General features: G+C 42.8%; 1 pseudogene; it reads left to right on the forward strand.

Annotated features, from left to right (window-relative positions):
* LOC134209154 (ER membrane protein complex subunit 3-like) overlaps positions 1–16,964 on the forward strand; it is a 37,829-nt pseudogene extending 20,865 nt beyond the window's left edge.
* Positions 16,965–22,700: the final 5,736 nt, after the last annotated feature.

Below are 22,700 nucleotides of genomic sequence, written 5' to 3' on the forward strand. Positions count from 1 at the left end.
CTTCAAGCATCGCGCGCTGTCTATGATTCGGTCGAACGAAGGGCGTCAAAATCCGGGGTTTGTATATTTAACGAAAACCCGCATTCCCACACATCCCATATATGTATGAACCTGACTGAACGAACAGCTAGCGAGCACATTTCGCAAATTATGTGATGCTTGCTGATGCTCACGCTAAGTGTTCTATTTAAATGCATTCAACTTTTGCACGGGCGACAGCTGAAATTTCTATGAGTAGTGATTTCCATGTTTGGAATAGAATAGTTTCAGCATGCATCAAAGTCTGATTGTAACTAATCTAGAACCAGAACGGAAAAGGATCACCTTTGTTAGAAACAAATGCGCAAAATTTCTTGACAAAGCAACGTAATTTCAACTGATATGATTTAACTGTAACAAGTCTTATTTTTTACGACTTGTTAAACTTTTGAGCTTTGGTGCGAATTGGTGAACATTTGAAATATATCGCGAGACGTTACGCATCACCAGTAGCCCTCGCGGCAAACGGAAGTGGCAGTCAACACATGCAACCAGACGTTGCCATACCGAGGACCGCCCGTTGATCGACCAACCAACCAACCAACGAACCCGCCAACTAGCCGGGGTCATCGGGAATCGAGCTCAGCTGGGCAAATATTAGCAGGCAAATATGCTTTTCCAGGGGGGATGTAAATAATGGTCTTTTCGAGATGCGTATTTGCTTGGCAAAAACAAGCTGTCCGCAATTGAGGCGTTTTAAAATGGTTCGCTTGGGCTGTGATAGGGATATTTTGATGAATCTAAATCAAACAGCCTTGAATTTTAGGCACGTCTTTTATGTGATTATTTTCTTTTTGTATATTCATATTATATAAATTCGAAAAACAGATACGAGCTTTTAAAAATAATATTGTTCGTATTTATTCACAAGATTACTTACTTACAAGATTGGGTTCGTATCTGCTACTAAAATCCATAAGAAAGTACTTCTAAATCAAATAGCCCTAGGAAAAACTTAGCCCCTCTTCCCTAGGATTGAAAAGTTAGTTCGCACTTAGCAGTGATATCAATTTGCAACATATAGCATAATGAATTACTGAAAGAGTTTGAAGACAAAAGAGTTATTTCCGATATTCATTCTATCATAATGAAATGAGTGGAAGACAAATGAGCTTGATTTCCATTTCTGAGAAAGTTTCCCATCAGCATTCGAGAAGGATTCTCTTCAAAATCCGAAAGAAATTCCCATCAGAATTCGAGTAGAATAAAGTATTTCTTACAAAATCATTGAAGTATTCCAACCGGAATCCAGAATTCACACTAATTTCTTTTCGGTATTGTTGAGGGATACCCTTGCGAATCTATGGGGGATACCTTTTATAATTGATGGAGGATTTGCTTCAGAATCTCTCATTGATTTGCATCGGAATGCCTCCGGAATCGTACAAAGATTTGTTTCGGAATTTTTAGGAGATTTTCTTCGGAATTCATTGACGATTTGTTTTAAATTCCTTCGACGATTTGCTTCGGAGTCCCTCGACGAATTGCTTCGAAATCTTTCGATGATTTACTTCGGAATCCCCCAACTATTTGCTGCAACATTCCCTTCGAAAATGCTGGTGGAATCTTTTCGTAATCCCTGGAGGCTTGATTCGGAATTCCTCAACGACTGGCTTCGGGATCCCTCGACAGATTGCTTATGAATTCTTCGACAATTTGCTTCTACATCCCTGGAACATTGCCTACGAAACTCCTGGTACATTCCCATTGGAGTTCCTGGAGTATTCCCGTCGGAATTCCTAGAATACTCTCGTCGGAATTCCTGGAGGACTCGATTCGGAATCTCTAGAAGATTCTCATTGGAACCCCTGAAACATTCCCGTCGGATTCTTTGGAACATTCCCGTCTGAATCCCTGGAACTTCCCGTTCAAATTCCTGGAATATTCACATCGGAATCCCTGTAATTTTATTCCCGTCGGAATCCCGTCGACATTCCGGGAGGCTTTGGATTCCCAGGATCATTTCCTTCGGACTCCCTGGAACATTTTCGTCGGAATCCCTGGTGGATTCCTTTCAGAATCCCTAGAGGGTCCATTTGGTACGCTTGGATGATTTCTGTCGAAATGTCTGGAGATTCCCGTCGGAATCACTAAAGGATTGTCATCGGGATCCATGGAGGATTCTCGTCAGAATCCCAGGAGGAATGTTGCAGTGTGTGATTGATCCGGAATTGCCTTAGGTGGTTGGACCATATTTATCACATCACCCCAGATAACTTAATGAAGTGTTAAAATATTCAAGAATTTTTAAAAAAAAGCTCAAAATAGAGAAAATAAATGAAGGGCCTATAGCCCCCTCTAGGCAGGCATGGGAAAAATCGGTTCATTTAGCGTTAATCTTTCACTCACCTCTACACACAATCGCAAATTAAACAAACGTACACGAGCCCTTCCAATATTTTCGATTTCGATTGTCTACCGTTTGGCTTCAGTTAGTAACGAATCGTGCCAAAAACAAACAGACAAAATTCACCACCGAATCTTTCCCACAGATAGCAAATGATGCATAGCCGAGTATTTGTTTACATTCGGTTCGTAAACGAACTAAATCGCAATTGAGTGGTGAGTGAGGATTCACCAGAAAGATTCAGCCCGCAAAACGAATCATTGAGTCTAAATTGAATCAATCTTCTGAGTCCAACTCAGCATTTTCTGCTGCACTCACTACACATCGGTTTATCCTCATCTCTCGATTTCTTTTCGCACTATCTTTGGTTTCACTTATTCCTGCTGGGGAGGCACTCAGTAGGTATGAATCGTTTGTTGGTTAGCTGTTGGGTTGAGTAGCATTCATTTTGCAATCGTGTGTTCGGTGATGGATAGGGATTTTAAATCTGCGTGGTTCGTGTGAGTGAGTGAGTTTTCCCATAGCTGCCTCTAGGAATCGGGGCTTGTTACGCCAATGTATAAAACGCTTTTTTCTCGCTCATTTTATGTTGGGGATCATATTTTTTTCGCACAGCTGTGTAAAACAAGTTAAAATGCATCATTAGAACCGGTTCCCATCGCAATTGGGGATTATTAGAAGAAACTTATCTTGGGTTGTAGTCCCCCGAATCAGTTTAATATCATAACAGCTACCGAAAAACGTCTCTCACGGAATGCTACCTATCGAGAGTGTATACAGACATGATAAATGAGAGATTTTCTCATTCTCCTTTGGATTTAAACCCTGTCATTTGGTATAACGGACATTTGGCATAACTCTGGATAGCGACAAAAGTGAGGGTCATTTGGCATAGCGTACACATTGTATTTTTTTGTGTTCATAAAATTAGTTACTGGACTAAGTGGTGCTGGAAGAACCCGGAATGGTGAATATAATACAGCTTGACAATAACATTAAAAAGACATAATCCATTCGTAGAAAGCATGCAATAGTCAAGTATGAAGCAATGATAATATTTATCTCTCCATTGGATTTATGGTTTGTCCAGGGAAACGTAGACCAATTGAACTCTACTCCCGGACAATTTGGAGAACCTAGAACATCTGCGTTGTACTTATTTGAATGATGAAGCATTCGCATGGGCTCTTAGGACTGATATGGACACGCTGGGTTGCTGTCGGTTTGAGATCAGGCGTAGTTGACCTGGTAGACCAATTGAACTCAACTCCCGGACAATTTGGAGAACCTAGAACATCTGCGTTGGACTTATTTGACTGGTGATGCATTTGCATGACCTCTAAGGACCTATATGGACACGCTGGGTCGCTGTCGGTTTGATATCAGGCGTAGTTGACATGGTAGACCAATTAAACTCAACTCCCAAATAATTTGGAGAGCCTAGAACATCTGAGTCGGACATATTTTAATGGTGGAACGTTCGTAAAATTTTAATTTATTCAGAGAAACTTCACCACAATCTGCCAGATGTATTGGAGACATTAAAAAGTTTTTGTTACATTATTTGCACAAATCACATACAATTGAATCATATTGAATAGCTCTGTGCATACGGGCTGTTAAACAGACTATTAAATCTCCAAATATGACCAGTTTAGTATATCACTGCCTAAAATTACGTTTTTGGGCCACCTAGTTTTCTCAACCATAAAAAGGGGGGAGGGTCCTGAGGCTAGGGTTTTTTTTTCTTCCTAAACAATGGAGGGGGAATCTGCTCAACAGACATCCTGGGTTGTCCAGGAAGTGCGGGGTTAGGGATCACCTCCAGCAGCAAACGAGGGAGGCAGGACTACATCCCTGACCCGCTAAACCGTTTCCATTGCCGCCAAGCCCATAGTCCCTTCGGTACAACCAGAAAGTAATGCTTCAAAGGGGGGCCAGTGCACAACGCACCCTCGAGGTTAGCTGCGTATCCTTGCAGCATCGAACATCGTAACTCGCTTTTTTAGAAGAACACCATGGTATCGTGCCAGCCCGTTGCCGGCTTTCCAGGTGGCCTTACCACGCCCTATGTCCTCGGAAGTTGGGAAGGGTCGACTTCGCTTCCCTCTGCACGACTGGTATCAAGAATGATGATGCCGCGTGCACCCCAAATTGACCTTTCTGCGATAGGGCCTATTCGCCAGCACACAGAGGGGCTTGCCAACGCGGTGCCTACGCCTGCCCCAGCCTTGACGAGGGCCCCTTTCCGTCCTCGGGCTCGGAACCCGCTTGATTGACCGACGCCGCGAAAGCAACGATACCATGTTGTTCTTCACGCGGCCACTTGTTCGATAAAAGGATCGAGTTCGACCACAGAGCATGACCACCGGTATGACCCTTGAAGCCGACTCCGATCCCTTGGACCACCTCTTATTTGCGCCTGAACTAGCCATCCTTGAGTCCACGCGCCACCTTCTGTGTAGCTCCGAGACGATTTGGGCGATAGCCGATAAAACGGCGTTCCAGCCAACTTCATCTTTACACATCCTCCGAACTAGGTTGTCCGGGGTAGTGTCCAGACCACATGTGGCAAGCATGTGGTCACGCATTGCGCGAAAACGTGAGCACACGAACAACACGTGTTTCGAAGTTTCCTCCAAACCTGCGCACACCAAACACTCGGGCGAGGCCGAGCAAGCCAGCTGCGTTACCTGCACTGTGATTTTGCAGCACGCTTAAACGCCGGGCACATCGAACCCCCCATGGGGTGCTTGCAGGGCCGGATTTATGGGGGGGCCGGGGGGGCCGTGGCCCCGGGCCCCCACAAAGCTTAAGTATCAAAACCAACCTATTTTGTACATTTTGGGGCCCCCACATACCGTCGGCCCCGGGGCCCCCTTCCGTCTAAATCCGGTCCTGGGTGCTTGCTGTTCACAGCTTTGCTGGAACAAATCAATTGGGAGGGTTCGTGCAGCATTGTGCCTTATGTCCCTCCAATCCGCAGCGTCGGCAGAGATTGCTTCTGTCAGGGCCTTTGCAGTCCCATTGCTTGTGCCCCGGTTCCAGGCACTTGAAGCAAACTTCGGGTTGCTCGTATATGCCCACAAGGCATACCGACCATCCCACCTTGACGCTTCCTAACTTGACTACCTTGGAGGCGTCCGCTGCAGATAGCCGAACCAATGCTACCTGCGTCCCTGCCGGACCTTTCCGTAGCCGAACGGCTGCGGTGGGCGTCTCCACTTCACACTGTCGCCGCAGTGCCGTGACGAGCTCTTCGACTTCGGTGATCTCGTCCAGGTCTTTAACCCTTAGCTTCACCTCCGTCGTGAGTGCCCTCACCTTGACCGTCTCGCCTAGGACTTCCTCCGCTAACTTCTTGTAGGCACCGCCCTTTTGCGAGACGCCCCGCTTCAGCTCGAGGATCATCTCGCCCATCCGGGTACGTCTTATTCGACGTACATCGGCGCCGAGTTCACCGAGCTTGACGTCACTCCTCATCGCCTTCAAGACATCCGAGTACTTAGCCTCGTCCGCCGTGATGACTAGGGCATCGCCCCTGGAGCGATTGGCGCCTACCCTAGACTTCTTGCTACCCTCATTCACCTGGGTCTTCTTTTCGGCCCTTGCCGTCTTCGGTTTCCTCTTGTTCTTGACCAGGGTCCAGGAGGCGTCATCCCCCTCTATTTCCCTGGTCTGGTGCGGCTGAGAGCTCTCAGCCTGCCGTAACCCCTTACCACCGTCTTTCCTGGGTGGACGGACCTTTCCAGGTCCTTCCTCCCCCGGTTTTGGAGGTACCTGGCCGGGGTTTAGCTTCCCAGCCCCACTACCCTTGTTCGGGGTAGTAACCCTCCGTGTTTTGGAGTGGCCCGCAGGGAGCTCATCCTCTGGAGACTGTCTCCCCCATTTTTGTGTCTGCTCCGTTGGAGCAGTCACCCCCGACGTACCCGCAAATACTTGAGCCTCAGTCTGGGTAGACTTTGGTTCCACCGTCTTCGCTGGCACGCCTTCGGTCGATTCGACCTTGCCCGAGTACGCGAATACTTGAGCCTCAGTCTGGGTAGACCTCGACTCCACGGATTTCACGGGTTTACACTTGGCCGTCCCGACCGCCCTCTCCAGCTTGGCGTCCAGCATCGACTTTCGAAGTTTCTGCAAGCTCCTCTTGAGGTCCTTACTGGTATTATGCTTCGATGACGCAAAGTCGATGATGGCGTCCAGCTGTTCCGTCGCCAACTCGAAGGCCGAAAGCCCATCGCGTTTGCGGTTCATCGCCTCCACAAGCCATGGGCCGTCAATAACCCCTACCGGCGTTTTTTTTAGCCGAGATGAAGGTTAAGCGACCCACGCTGGCGCTGCGCACTGAGCTGCCGACTATTGCCTCTGGCCTCCTAGGCGGAGACCTGAACAACCCTCTTGCGAAGGGGTTGTCGCCTACACTACTACCACTAATTGAAGAATTGACTTGGTTTTCCATTTTGGTCCCACGAGTTGCTCGGGAAAAAAGGTCCACCACGCCAGAGCCCAGCATGACGCGGTAAGGGACAATTACTGTGGAGGGTGCCCAGGTACCCCACAGGCTCCGTTAAAGGCCTAGCTTATTATTTCACCCCCCTGGCCATGCATCACCTCGGCACGGGTCGCTTGACGCCTTGGGATTAGGGGTTAGGGACGATGGTCCCGGTCTAACTCGCAGTGGCCATGGGGAGGGGTCGTCAAGCCCTTGGACAAAGTCCCTGCTGCCCCCGGAGGTTAGGGTTTGAATGTGCCTAAAAGTACAACTATTCCCCTTGATTTTAGTGAAAATTCCGAGTAAAAACCTTTTAAAACCTCAGAGATACTTTTCAAAATTAAAAGTTCTCCTGTGCATTTACGGGTTAATGTGTTTTCGTCTTCAAAATAAAGCGTCTATCGGGATGCGCTTGCAATGGTCGATGTGATTCCTTATTAAAAAATAAGTGCTTGACCGGATTAAGGAAATTGGTTAATTGAATCCAATCCCTTGTTTGAAAGTAAGCGCTTGTTCAGATTAGGGCTATTGTGGATGTGATATTTTCTTCAAATAAAGTGTTTGCCCGGAATAAGGGGCTAACAAGAGTGAACGCAACGAGCGATGGATATGATCCCTTCTTTAAAAGTAGTCGCTTGCATGGATTAGGGCAATGGTGGATGTGATCCCTTCTTTAGAAGTAGGCGCTTGCTTAAATTACGGCAATTGTGGGTGAGATCTCTTCTTTAAATGCGTTTCGTTATTCCTTCTTTAGAAGTAGGTCCTTGCCCGGATTAAGGCTCTGGTGGTTTTGATCCCTTCTTTAAAAGTAGGTGTTTGTCCGGCATCAAGCAACGGGAGTTGAGAATCTTCTTTTGAATGTAGGCGTTTGTCTGGTATATGTCAATGATGGATTGATCCTTTTCTCGGAAGTAGCTCTGCCGTTTCGTTTGTTTGTTTGTTTGTTCGTCCTTCCGAAAAATGTCTACCATCAGTCTAAATCTCTCAGAACAAATCTTCGATCTACTCTATATATGTGAAAAAATACATCAAATAATCTTTTCCTTTACACAGTACCAAATTATGCCAAATGTCAGTTATGCCAATTGACGCATTTTTTTGTTGCAGTTCAAAATGATGCCAAATGTCCGTTATGCCGAATGACTGTTATGAAAAATGGCTTTTATGCCAAATGACCCTATGCTAAATGGTGTTATGCCAAATGTCCCAAACCCTGATCTCTGCAGCCAAATGACCTATTCAGCAAAATAACCTATTCGAACAAATGACCTTTTCGGTCAAATAGCTGTACGGCAAAATGACCTTTTCGGCCACATTACTCATTCGTACTACTCGACCAAATGACCTGTTCGGCCAAATGACTTATTCGGCCAAATAGCCCATCTGCATCTCCCAGATAGACCACGTTCTGATGTATGGGCGCTATCTTTCAGATGTTATCGATGTGCTGACATTCAGACGGTTTATGAGACTGTCAATGGCGTGCGGAGGAAGACGGTGACATCTCCCGTCATGTGCAACGACCAAGAAGGGAATTTGCTGACAGATAAAACCGAAGTGGCTTCCATGTGGAAGCAACACTTTGAGACTTCTGTGCATCTGTGAACAGATTAAACATTAGCCAGAAAGGCCAAGCTGTGGTGTCGCCTACACTAGATGAGGTTAGAAAAGCCATTTAAGTGCTGAAAAACTATAAGGCTGCGGGGTAAACCAACTCCCGGCTGAGCTTCTCAAGCATGGCAGTAAACATCTTTAGGGAATTCTGCACCATATTATGTCTCAAATACGGAAAGACGGGGAATTGTCTGCTAGCTGGTTGGATGCCCTCATGGGCACAGACTGGAGAGCGCCAATTACCGAGGAATAACCTTCCTTAATTCCGCGTACAAGATTATGTCCCGTATTATTTTCAACAGATTGAGACCACTTGAAGAGTCCTTCGTCGGCGAATACTATGCAGGTTTCCGTGAGAGCCGATCAGCGACATATCAAATGTTTATCCTGAGACAAATCTCTATATATAAAAATGAATTTACATTTCTTTTGAGGCAATCTAACTCATGAACGGATGGACCGCTTTGCGAGATTCGCTCTCTAATCGATTCGTTTTGTGATCAGCTGTGTTCGTACGTACTAAGAGTTAATCAATTTGACGGGGAAAGTTGGAAAATTGTTATAATGCAACGGTTTCATGAGTTCTGAAGCTAGAACCGAAAACGATCTAGAGTGCGACGCTGCAATCAACTAAATGGTTGACAGATCGATAATGAAACCCGAGCGAGATCGGGCAGGTTCGCCTAGTCCTTGATATCTTCCGTGAGTGAATCTTGCAGACACATCATCAGTTTATTAATTTCAAGGCAGTGCACGATCCAGTGAAACGGAATGAATTATGCTAGAACAAGGTTTTCCGGCGAAACTGATACGGCTGATTCGTGTAACGTTGGACGGATCGAAATCAAGCGTAAGGGTTGTGGATGAAATATCGACATCATTTGTTACTTTAGATCGATTAATGCAGGGTGATGCACTCTCGAATCTACTGTTCAATATAGCGCTCGGGGGAACGATTAGGAGAGCTGGTGTGCAAAGAAGCGGTACCATTATCACAAGATCAAATTTCCTCACTTATCGATTTGTTTTTTGATCAGCTGCGTTTAGGTTGAGCAAATGTAAAAATACTTTGTTTTCAGGAGTTCTGAAGAAAACCATCCAGGTCAAACTGAAACCGAACTGGAGTGCGACGCTGCAACTGGTTGCACACTGAAGAAGCATGCTATATTCTATTATTTTATATTAGTTTTTTTTTCACATTGCTATTCAAATTCTACGTCTACGTTTTTGTTATGCCTATTGCATTACCTATTGTTCGTTTTTGTTTTATTTGTTTGTTATTTCTAATATTGAAAGACTAATTTTTGTTACTGAACCTCTCCGCATATGGATGTTTGTGCATTGTTGCCCTGTACATATAACAAACATTAATATAAGCATAACTGCAATCCACTTTGCCTTTGTCACCCCCAAACCAAAATCCCCCATGTAACTGCACTCTCCCCCTGCTAAAACCTGGTTTCATTGTGGTGATAGGAAATTTATTGTCGACAATTTTCGGGAAACCAAAACCGGCAAACCATGATTGTAAATTATCAACAAATAATAAAACACAACTCCCGGTCTTCCACCTGTCCCGGTTCGGTTTGGCCAACTCCCCGCAGAGGGTGACTGCTACGGCTACCAGCAACGGCATCGGTACCCTGTTGCTAAAACTGTGGAACTCCACGAACTTTCCAGCCCTGCAAGTGTACCGACAGGTCTGTGCTATTCTGCTGCGGGGCTCGGTTTGGGGTGCAGCCAGGACGCATTGTTTGAAGGTTTGAAGCATTTGCATCGATGTTGTCGTTGTCGTTGCCGTGAAGGGAAGGGGTTCTCGGATAACCGGTGTCGGTTGCTGGATTTCCCAAAACATGGTTTCAATGACTCGCATGTCAGGGGAAAGAACAGGGATCTAGTCCAAACAATTAACGATGGGGATAACAACGAAAATGGTATTCAATAAACTAATGTAAATAATCTATTAAGCACGGTCCGTAAATAAAGGTGTGTACAACATGGAATCCGGTTGTTGGGACGGGCATTAACTCCGCGGTCAATTGGTGGCGAGTTGTAAAATACGGTGCTGCATCGCGGGCGCTGAAGCGCTGTGTGCAACCAATACACACCGTCCTAACATGCCTCAGCAAATCTCTGAAATTCGCCCACGAAAATCGATACTGCTCAACTGGTACCACGAGTGGGAAACGGAACCCCATTTCAATTGAAACACTTCCTAATGTAGAATCACCTGCCGAATTAAGTATTCACACCTTGCAGATTGCAGACAGCGCTGAAGGCGAAGAAAAGCAGAAACGCAAAGACCTGTCTGTAGAATCAATATTTTACCGAGTCTTGACAGGTCGGATGAAAGGAGGTGTGTTACTGTCTCGAATTAAACTCATAAAATATGTAGATTTGTACTAAGCACCATCCTTGCGGGTTCGAACGGAGCAGATCTCATCCACCCACCACCTCCACCAGTTTCGCTATCGGAAAGGTACAGGTGGCGGACGAGTTTGAGCAATTGTTTCGTCGGAATGGGGGGTACATTCTCGAACAAGAAAGAATTGAAATATGAATGTGGGTGATCATCGGTGTTAGATTGTGAATTGAATAATGGAAATTGTATTTTTACGTGCTTCTTTAAAATTGGTATATTTTCAAAAAGCAAATCCAAGGTATTTGACTTCAAGCTTAAAAATCCTAATCTGAACAACAGATCTTCAAATTTTTAATTTGTAATGCCCCTATAAATAAATTACCCAAGTTTTCGTGTAGCAGCTCCAGTTGATCACAAATCCCACCGGATGTCGTTTAAGCACTGAGGATATCCTACAACAAATGTACACATGAATTGATATGAATCAAGTTCCGTTATGTGTTGGTGCCTTTCTCGTCCAGAAAATACAGAAAAAATATAAACGATTTTGTTTTGGACATAAAAAATTGTATATTAGCCATAACTTCTGATGCCACAGTCCGATCTGGCCAATTTTCAATAGCAAACAATATGACAGGATTCCCCGTCGAATGGAACCTGTTGCGGACAACAAAGTTCCAAAAAGTGTGTCTACAAAATGTGTACACATTAGAGTGGGGCGTCATGGTCATTTTTTCAAATCAATGGTTTTTCGAAGCCATTCTGGGTCCTGAACAACTGTGCAGAATTTGGGACCGATTGGCTCTCTTTGTTTATAATATCATTCATTGAGTTGTGTGTTAAAAAATTGAACTTCGTACTCAAAGCTAAGTTCTTTAATCTTTTTTGAGGTAGTTTATTTTGTTTGTGTGCAAGTACCAACCCTCAAACGGCAACTTTGCCCCGATATATCTCAGGTATTTTTAATCCAATCGTCTTGATCCTTTCCAGTTACAATCTTTAGGATATCAGGATTTCGTTAGCGACAACAGATTGTAAATCCGTTCATTGTTCATTGTTCAATGTTCCATTCCACGTTTTTGCAACACTTAGAAGTTGCAATATGTTGCTTGCAAGTCGTAGCTCACTGCTTGTATGAAAGCCTTTTCGAATTGAGACCATCCAACCAGAGTGTATTTAATTAAGAGTGCCGCATTTGACTGCCTCCTGCTCGTTTGAACACGATTTTGTATGGGAATGACAGATGAACTTTGTTCCAATTCAGACAGTGTTGCCACTCTTAATTACATACTGTGTATTTAGTAGCAACGAGAGTCGGGCTAACAATCCTTCCATTCCTATATGGCCGTAAGAATGTGGTCGGCGCCGTTATTGACTTTAGATATTTGAGCTCCCGAAACGTGTACATTGAGAATGGGTAGCTAATCCCAAGCCCCATGCATTGTGTTCTCTCTACGATTGCGCAAGTTCAGTCAACCACGGAGTAGCAACTACGAATTGTGCGGTCATAATGCTCATGCTCATCATGCTCATATTTCCTCCTGGAGCTCCTTATGGAGTTTCTTCAAAAAATCATCTTTGAGTCTTTCCAGGAACTTATCTTGTAGTTACTCCAGGAATTCTTGGAATAACTCGAGCCTGGGCGAATTCCGAATGAATTCCTGGCGGAACTTAAATTGAATTCCTGAAGGAATGCAGATTGATTCCGGGAGGAATTCAGATTGAATTCCTGTTGAAATTCAGAATGAATTCCTGGGGAGATTATGAATTTATTTTTGGGGTAATTTGTAATGAATTCCTGAAGGAATTTATAATAAATTCCTGGAGAAATTTTGAATGAATTCCTGGGGTGAATTCAGAATAAATTCCGGGGGGATGACTTCCTGGAGGATTTCTGGATAAATTCCTTGAAGAATTCAGGACGAATTCCTGGATGAGAACTCCAGAAGTAATTTCTGAAGGAGCTCCAAGAAGAATTTTTGGAGAAACTCCAGGAAGAATTCCCGATGGAGCTCTAAGAGGAACTCCTTGATGGAGGATCTGCACGAAGAATTCCAAAGTGAATTCCAGGAAGAACAGCATAAAGAATTCTTGGATAAAGGATTCTTGGATGGAATTAATGATGAATTTTTGGATAATCTCCAATATGAATTCCTGGATAATCTTTTGACGGAATGCCAGGAGTAATATCTGGAAGAACGCTAAAAGAAATTAACGAAGGAACTGCTAAATAAATTTCTAGAGGAACTCCAAGAGAGTTTCCTAAAGTGACTCATGGAAGAATTCTGAAGAAAGTTCAAGAGGAATCTATAGAGCAATTCCATGAAGAATTGCTGAAGGAACTTTGAGGGGAATACCTGGTCTAACTCCAGGAAAAACTACTAGAACTGTGAAAATTTCTAGGAGGATCTTCAAGATGAATCCCTGGATGAACTTCGGTAAGAATTTCTTTAGGAACTTCGGTAAGAATTTCTGGACTAGCTCCAGGAGAAATTTCTGGATAAACTGTAGGAGGAATACCGGGAGGAGTTGTTCAATAAATTCATCCTGGAATTAACCCAGGAGTTCTTTCTAAAATGCTAATACTGTTGTATTTAAAAATATCCGTACTAAGAAGTAAAATAGAAGTTGCATAGGTCAAATCACTTTCTATGGTAAATCCCGACTTATGTCTGTGATAACCAATAACAAACTTCCTTCATCCACAACAGTTACTATCACGGCATACAGAAGTAAAATAGTAAAGTAGTAAAAAATTGCGTCCCTGCTATCCCTGCACAGGACAAAGCAAGCCAACGCTCTATGAGTTCATTTGGCCTTTTTTTGAACTCAGTCATAAAACGATAGCAATCGCGTCACTCTTGACGTCACGAGGCTACCTTGATTCTGTTTACCGTGACCGTGAGTTACTATCGTATCACTTCGCCTAATTGAATCAACATTCTTAATTATTTTTTCCATCCACAAAACGAGCGGAACTAAGCTATCAAATGTTTTGGAATCAGCGTTTGATCTTATGATGGTACCAGACCACTTTTTATCTAATCTACGTTATAATTTAAAACTTAAAAAAAGTCATCCAGAAGCTTATCGTATGATATCCGGAACATAACACACACGTTTCAAGCAAACAAATCTTGATCGAAAAGAAAACCATCACTGAACCAAGTCAACATTCGATTAAAATTTCCAATCACTGCCTGCCTGGTTGGTTGCCAGCCAGCGCAAACGACGACGGCGATGTAAATCCTACCAAACCCGGTTCAATTCATCCGATTCCGTATTCCGATCCCGTTCCGGTTGTCATTTCATCTTCGTTTTGCACATATTTTCTTCCTGCCAGCAAAAATGCTCCTCATTGCTGCTCCTTGTGCGGTGCTGCTTCACTCCAATCACGATTATTTATGTCTTTGGAAGAGCAATTTCGGAATCACAGCGCACGAAATGTGTGTTTGTGTGTACCCTCTCTGTTGCTTGCCGCTGCTGGTTCCGTGAGCGTTCGCCAGCGCAGAATATTCGAATTCGGCCCACCGCCAGCCGTCTCGTCGTCATCTTCGACTCCGTCAGTCGGTGTGTCCGCATGTAGTTTGCCAGCCCAAACGGGGAGGCACGAGCAGGAAGTACCTCCTTGCGCTATTTGGTTACCGCCCCAATCTGTCTGCGTTTATGCGACCGGCAGCAGCAGCAACCTACATCGGAAGACATATTCAGCGAATCGAGGCGTGTAGCGAAAAGACATCATTGCAGAATTATAGATTGGAGGACCGATGGCTTATCTGAGGCTTTGGCAGTCAGAGTACGTCGCTTCGGTGCTGCTGCAGCTTGATCCAGTAGTCACGGCCTAAATCACTGCCGAAAGGCTGCCGAGGAAGATATGCCGGCTTGTTTGGGTGTTCTACTATCCAGATGTTCACGTTTCTTACGCCTCAGAATATGTCCGAAAATCAAGTCTGATTTTATGGCGTTTTCGTTATATATTCTACACGACAGCAATAAAATCTAATTACGAACATTTTTCATCAAATCTGTAACCTAAACTCTGTGTCACATGAAGCAATTTTGAACAGACATTCTTTATGGAAGCAACACTTTTATCATAAAATCTGCGAGTTGTGATCGTTATACTTTTCTTGTTGTACTATTCTTGTAAATATTTTACCATTACAGATGTTACAACACTCGAGTATTTAACAATTTTTTTTCAGTGATTACCTCATTTTTCAAATCAATATCTTCCACATATATTCACATATGAGTTTTCACAACATTGTAAATTAATGTCCAAGTCGGGTGGTTTAATCCCCGGAAAGTGGCAACTAACTTTGATTAAACTGAATTTTAAGAAAGTTTCATTTTCTCAAATGTGGATAATATCAAACGCGCACGGTGTGCATGCAGGAGCAAGCATCACCAGGGGAGAAGAGGCCATTCATCAGATCTCGCCGCACGGTCGGTGGAGGCTGAGACCGGAAATGTCCCAAGATCACGTCGGGAATCTTTCTCACTGGACTGAACAACGATGCATGACGGTTTCGTTGCGATGCGAAACCTCGCAAAAGGGCACTCATATTAGAGCTAAGCATATGCGGTATTTCGGAAAATTTCGTTTCAGGTGGTTCCAAACGAAATTTCGTGGAATTCCGCGGAATTTGAGCATGGCGGAATCTGATTTCTTGATTTCATTTCGTTTCGTAAAATTACAAAAATTTCGCTAGAAAAAACTAGCTTCTAACGAAATTTAACGGAATTTCGCGGAATTTCGAAACAAATTTAAACTTGAACTATACTTTATATTATCAAAAAATTTGGCTGCGCCGCTGAACAAAATCATAAAAAAAGCTTTATGATTTTACATTTTTATGCTATGTATACAGCTTTTGCTATTAACGCTTACTACACAATCCCATTATGAGTCGACACATACGTGTTTAGTTTTCTTCTATGAAACGTCTTCGGTATTTTGTTGGAAATATCTAAAAGAAAACGAAAAGTATCATTAACTATTCTATCTTATGTTTTACAAAAGTGATCCGACTCAATATTTAAGACGTCAAGTATTTAAACGTCAGACTTAAAGTGTAAATTTAATTGGATATAAATCAGATTAGTATAACTTTGTTAAAGCGGCAAAGTCGTGGCGTAGATTCCTAGGGCCCTTTTAAGGTCACTCCTGACAGAATCCACACAGCTACTTTATTTTACCGGAGTCAGTAAAATTTTACTGAGTTTTTGGATTACGGATCGCCTGGTAATTTCAACAGCAATATTTTGCATTACCGAGTTGTCAGCATAAACGAGAAATGTCAAAGGAACATTACAATCGGTAATGAAGGTAGTTTGTTTATGTGAACATAACTGAGTTAGTCAGTAAATGAGGATTTATTTTTTGGGAAATATTTTACTGATTGGACAGTATATTTATCTAATCAATGCGGCTTCGCATAAAATATATAAGTACTATGGGGAAATTTCAGGGATTTTGTGATAATTTCTGCTAGATTTTGCAGACATTGCAGAGTTGGCTGCAGGTTGGCTGTTTCTGTCGATCTTGAATATCACCTTTCTGGTCGAAATCATCTGCTACTACTTTTCGATATTGACCTCTGCCCAGAAAAAGACCAAATTGACACAGATTCAAGACAGTCAGATAATCATCCGTGCGCGGCTTCTCCGCGAGAACGGCAAATACCTCACCCTGCAGTCGTTCGCTATGAGATCGCATTACTTCAACAATGAGAAACGGGATCCGCCCTGTCCCAACTGGACCGCAATGTTGTCCGACATGGTTAAGGATAACTTCGTCCATGTTCTACCGATAATAGTGATCGGTAGATCAATTAATTATTTTCCGGGCTCGTGACCACAAAGGTTCCATTCCCGCTGACGCTGCGCTTCAAGCCGCGATGCTGCAGCTGGGTATCAATCCATCGTTGGTTGGGTATCATGCCATGCCGCATCTCAAAGCCGCCTTCAAATCAGAGTGGGAAGCGCTGGAAATCACCGAGTACCATAATGCTCTGACGAACATTGAAATGGAGATGCTGATGGCGGCCAGTTGCGTATCCCCGTCGGATGCTGTCTACTACAGCCGAGAGGAGGCTGCACTCTAAAACTAGAATCGAAGCTGAATATGGCAATTAGTTGTTATTTTTACTGGTTAGCGATTATTTTGCACTTCAGAAAATCGTCAAATTAGGCTTGCGTCCGACGAAATATTTTACAAAGTGGTAAATAACATAAGTAAATATTAAATATAGTAAATATAGTTAAATATAGTAAAAATAAGTAAACGTCAGCGCCCTAAACATATTTTTTTACCGAAACTCGGGAACTTATTATTGAAAATCATTGGAGGTCTATTAAAAAACTAGTATTTCAGTAAAATGGAAATTTTGCAGTTGAAACTCAGTAAACAAAATACCGAACATCGAAATGCTGGTTAAGTGTGTACCTAAAAGTAAGAATAAAAGGTTCAGAGGATTAAAGGTACTCCACACAACAGTCAATATTCGGCGAATCATCGAAATGTACATACAGCCCCCAAGATTTAAACTCGGTGATATTATTTGACTATTTGCACAATATGAGTGCAGAATCGATCATGTTGCTGCTGGTCACGGGACAGCAGCTAGTCTAGGAAACGCAAACTGAAAAAAATCTGCCTCGCGAGCAGTGTGCAATCGACCGTGTTGATGCTGGTCATGCTAGCTAGTGCGGGAGAATACGGGGATGAAAAAAAATGTCTGCATCGAAGAGCACAAAATTATGTAGTGCAGAATCGATCGTGTTGTAGAAGTTTATTAAACGAAGCACAATGATTATGCGTCGGATTGATTTGAAACGCGGTTTCCGTCTGCGGGTTTTCAAAATAACTTCGTTTAGTCGCATACCAAGGTGGCTTCTCATGAATTACCTTCTCAACTAACCAACGATTCCTTTCCCGTGGCGCTCACGGAGATGCAGAGCATTCCTCGGTCTCTTATAACAATGAGTGTCAACCCTAGCAGCTCAATTTGGACCGATTTGGTAATGCAGCTACTCAAATGTGATCATATTAAAAAATGTGATGACTGTAAGGACGTGACCAGCATCGTTATTGGTCATGAATTGGAAACTTCGAAGCAAGTACAATGAGTTTTTTTTTATCCCAAGAAGATTATTCAATTGATAAGCTCTGCATATTCGCTGTTTCTCGGCCAATCATGATTAGCAACTACAATGTGTACAATTAATCAAGGTAAGCTAAGCTATTTTTTACTATTTGCACAATATGTAAGGAACATTGCGGAGTCGTGGGCTTTTTGCATGCCTCATATGCACACACATATACAAGGACAAACAAACAACAATTTCTATATTTCTACATACTTACTGATATAAAACTGAACTGATAAAAAAAATGATCAAATTCAGGAAACACTCGCTCCACGATGAATTCATTTGAAAGAGACAAAAATGCTGGGGTTACGCCTTATGGCCAATACTATATATAATAGCCCTGTTTGTCTGTCCGGTGACTAGCCAACCAGACGCAGCACGTGGGGAAATTCTCAAAAAAAAAATATTTGACACGTCAATTCTTTTTGACTTGCAGAAAACAACCAGTGACAACCTTAGACAACTAGACACAGCAATCGATGAAAATCACAGACAACAGACGTTGAAAATTTTGATTTTTTTTCAATGCATGAATTAATGAACCGTTAAAAAACACTTGCCACGGGCGCTACTGCGTCCACAAATAAACTAGTAGTATATAAACGGGAAAGCGGCAATTTATCACATACTGGTTTATCACATACTGGTTGCAAAACAGGTATTTAGTTTCGAAAAAGTTAAATTCGAATTGCGTATACATAATGAAAAACCAACTCTAAAAATATTCCGCGGAAAAAAAAAACTTAAATTTCGTTTCGTTTCGAAAAATTTCGAATTCAATGAACCTCGATTTTGTATCGTTTCGAAATCTCGGAAGTAAATCTATATTTCGTTTCGATTTGTTTCGAATCAACATAGACATTTTAAATTTCGTTTCGTTTCGTTTCGTTAGGAAAAAGTGTGTTATCGCATACCCCTAATTAGAGCATTTATGTGACATTCGGGCGGCGCGCAACGATAGAACAAGTGCCGTTTAATATTCAGCGCAGGAAGTGCCGCATGATACGGCAATAACGGTTTTAATTGGATGATTTCTCTGAGGTTACTGTTGCTGGAGTAAACACTTCTGGAAAACGGGTGGACGTGGTCATGCAGCTTACAGCACTTTTCCTAAGAACCGTCACTTCAAAGTCTTCATTTCAAACCAGCCTGCACCCACACAAAAAAGTTCAGTAAGTAGCAATGATCCCAATATGTTGCGAATCCGTCGTTTCCTTCCCCTAGCACAAAAAATTGGGCAATAAATACGCACCGAAGAATCAATTTTAAAAGATAAAACCAAATAAAAATAAAGAAATAAACATCATTTCCTACACCCACCAGTCAGTGCACCTCCCAGAAACCAACTTAGACGCACAGAATTGAGTGCGGGTCGCTGGAACGGTCTGGTGACACTCTACGTGCCAAAGTAAAACTTTGACGACTTCGGAGAAGAGCCAGCGTTTGGTTTGGCCCACCCTTGTCGCCTGCCCGAGCACTTCACTCGCGAAAAGTCGTTTTCCAATGAAAAGAAACGGAGCATTATTAGGTACGGTGGTGGGGGTCCTGCTGGCGGAGAAGTAAGTTTGGTCACGGAGTTTATGATGCTTGGAAGCGTTTTAAAAAAGCTAAAGAGGGTTGAGGTATTGAAAGGCGAAAGAAATAAATGCAATATCTTCTTCTTTTTTTGTGAGTGGAACCTAGCCGCAGTGTGATTTTGACTGCGATGCGATTGGATCTTGTGAGGGGACAGGGTCACTAGGAAAGTGATAATCATAACCTAGTATTTATATTTTACAATTTAAAAGTTTTTTTTTCACATTGGTTTCCATTAGGCTGCTCATTGGTTGCATCTAAAACAGACTTATTCTATGAACCCATAAGGTAATATTATTCTACGGCTCGAAATACATCTCTCAGGGGCCTTTCTAAAATTACGTAACGCTGTATGGGGAGGAGAGGGGGGTCAAGCCGAGCGTTACGATCCATACAAAAAAATAAACCTTCCATACAAAAAGTGTTACGAGGGGGAGGGTTGGGGTCTGAAATTATGAAATTTAGCGTTACGTAATTTGTGAAAGAACCCCATTCGGCGTGAAGGGCTTAGATGTAAAACTCATACTATATATAATAGCCCTGTTTGTCTGTCCGGTGACTAGCCAACCAGACGCAGCACGCGGGGAAATTCTAACAAAAAATAAAATATTTGGCACTTCAATTCTTTTTTACTATCAGATGCAGAAAACAAAACCAGTGATAACCTTAGACAACCAGACACAGCATTTGATGAAAAAAATCACAGACAACAGACGTTGAAAATTTTGATTGAAAAAAAAACACTTGCCACGGGCGCTTCTGCGTCCACAAATAAACTAGTCATGAATAGCGTTTGATTAGCGGCTGCCAGTTTGTATCAACAGATGCCTGCGGTACATAATTCGTGTCCGGTGGTTTCACAACTGGATCTCAAACAATGAGCTCCATCGTCGTTGCGACCAGAGGCCGGTAGCAACAGAAATTCGGAATCGGAAGTGTGGCTGGGTCGGCCACACCTTACGCGGGAATGAGATCTGTGAACAAGCATTAGACTGAAACCCAGCGGGACATCGCAGCAGAGGCAGATCCAGAGGTTCATGACGACGAAGCGAAAGAAATAAAAGAAGTAGTCCGATATCTAACCTGGCAACAGGACATCGCTCAGGATGGAGATCTTTCAAGTCGGCCTTTTGCACCACAGGGTTGTACAGGACCCATAAATTAAATCTTCTATTCTTCTTTCTTCTTCTTCTTCTATCTTCTATATATATATATATATATATATATATATATATATATATATATATATGAAAACAAATCTATGTATGTATGTTCGCTAACTACTTATGAACCACTTGGCCGATTTCAACCAAATTTGGTACACACATTCTCTATTCTCAGGAGAAGTTAACAAAGGGGGTGGGATAGTCATTTGGAAAAGGGGAGGGGTTTTGTTTAGAAAACGAGCAATTCTGTGTAACTTTCAACTCCCAGGACCGATTTCAACCAAATTTTGTACACATATTCAATATGAGGAGACGATCATATGGGAGGATAATTTGTGAAAGAGGGAGGGGTCTGCACGGAGGGATATTGTTCAGAAAACCGGCACTTCAGACTAAATCATGAACCTCTGGACCGATTTGAACCAAATTTGGTACACACATTCTCTATCCTAAGGAAAGTATAACAAAGGGGATGGGATGGTCATTGGAAAAAAGGGAGGTTATAGGGGGAGGGGTTGTCTTTGGAAAACGAACATTTCTGTGTAACTCCCAACCCCCAGGACCGATTTCAACCAAATTTTGTACACATATTCACTATGAGGAGCCGATCATATGGGAGGATAATTTGGGAAAGGGGGAGGGGTCTGGAGGGAGAGGTATTGTTCAGAAAACTATCAATTCAGTGTAACTTCGGAACCCCTTTACCGATTTCAACCAAATTTGGTACACTAATTCTCTGTCCTAAGGAGTAGATGGTCATTGATAGAAGAAGGGGGGTAAGGGGGAAGGGGTTTTCTTCATAAAAAGAGCAATTCAGTGTAACTCCCAAGCCCCTGTGGTCTTTAACGATTTCAACCAAATTTGGAACACCCATTCTTTTTCTTAAGAAGACGAAAATAGGGGTTTGGGGTGATATTTAGAAAACGGGAAGGTTGTGAAGGGACTGGCATTGTTCAGCTCTCAATCACCTCAGTGTAACTTCTAATCTCTCCTTAACCGATTTCAGCCAAATTTGGAACACACATTCTTCATATTAGGGAGACGACGATAGTGGATTAAGTATGGAAAAGAGGAGGGTGTGGGTGAGTGGTATTGTTTAGTTATCGATCAACTCAACCATTCATCGAAATCATGGTTTGCCCAGTGAAAAGCAATGATTAATGTGTTTCCTTCTGAATGGTGAATGTGATCCCTTCTTTAAAAATAGATGTTTGTCCGGAATCAGGCATCGGTGGATGTTGCGACGGTTTTCCTTGGCTTGATTGAAACTCTTCTGACAGCAGTGTCCATTACCAACAGATCTGTTGCAAAACCGAAGCACTGCTCTGGAAATTGGTTTATTAGGGTGGTCCAAAAAGGAACAAACTTGAAAATTTTATAGTTTTTCAGTAATCCTCTGTTTTCCCTACAGGTATGGCGGCTTACAGTCGGACTAACAGTGCTTTCCAAGATCTCTGATATGCTACGATTGCAATAAATTATACTGCGGATTCGATTTTATTATTCTATGCTTCAAAACTTCAAAATTCTCCACTGTCGATTGCTCACTATTTAATCAATATAATTTTCCTCCTTCTTGTTATTCCCCTGTCAGTCCCGCCTGGATCGAAAAGTATAAGTTTCATAAAACGATTCACAATTTCTCTCATAATTTTATGTGCGCCAAACAAACCGCTTTGCTTCGAATCGCACGCCAAATCGTTCTTAGCTTCTGCGTAGACGAATTCTGTTTTACCCTTACTCTGTGCGGTGGTGCACAAACAGATGTATTCATCCGAGCTCATTCGGTGATCGGGACGGCGCACAGTTGTCGTCGCCGCATCACTACTGCTTTGCAGCGCTTGTCCTATCGATTCAGATTCGTTGTTTTTCTCTTCCGATACACGCAAACGTAATACGTTATCGAAATAGCCGTGTGATTTAGTTTGATCGCTGACATGCTGTTAT

The sequence above is a fragment of the Armigeres subalbatus genome, chromosome 2 (genome assembly GCF_024139115.2).
Source record: "Armigeres subalbatus isolate Guangzhou_Male chromosome 2, GZ_Asu_2, whole genome shotgun sequence".
Lineage (NCBI taxonomy): Eukaryota > Metazoa > Arthropoda > Insecta > Diptera > Culicidae > Armigeres > Armigeres subalbatus.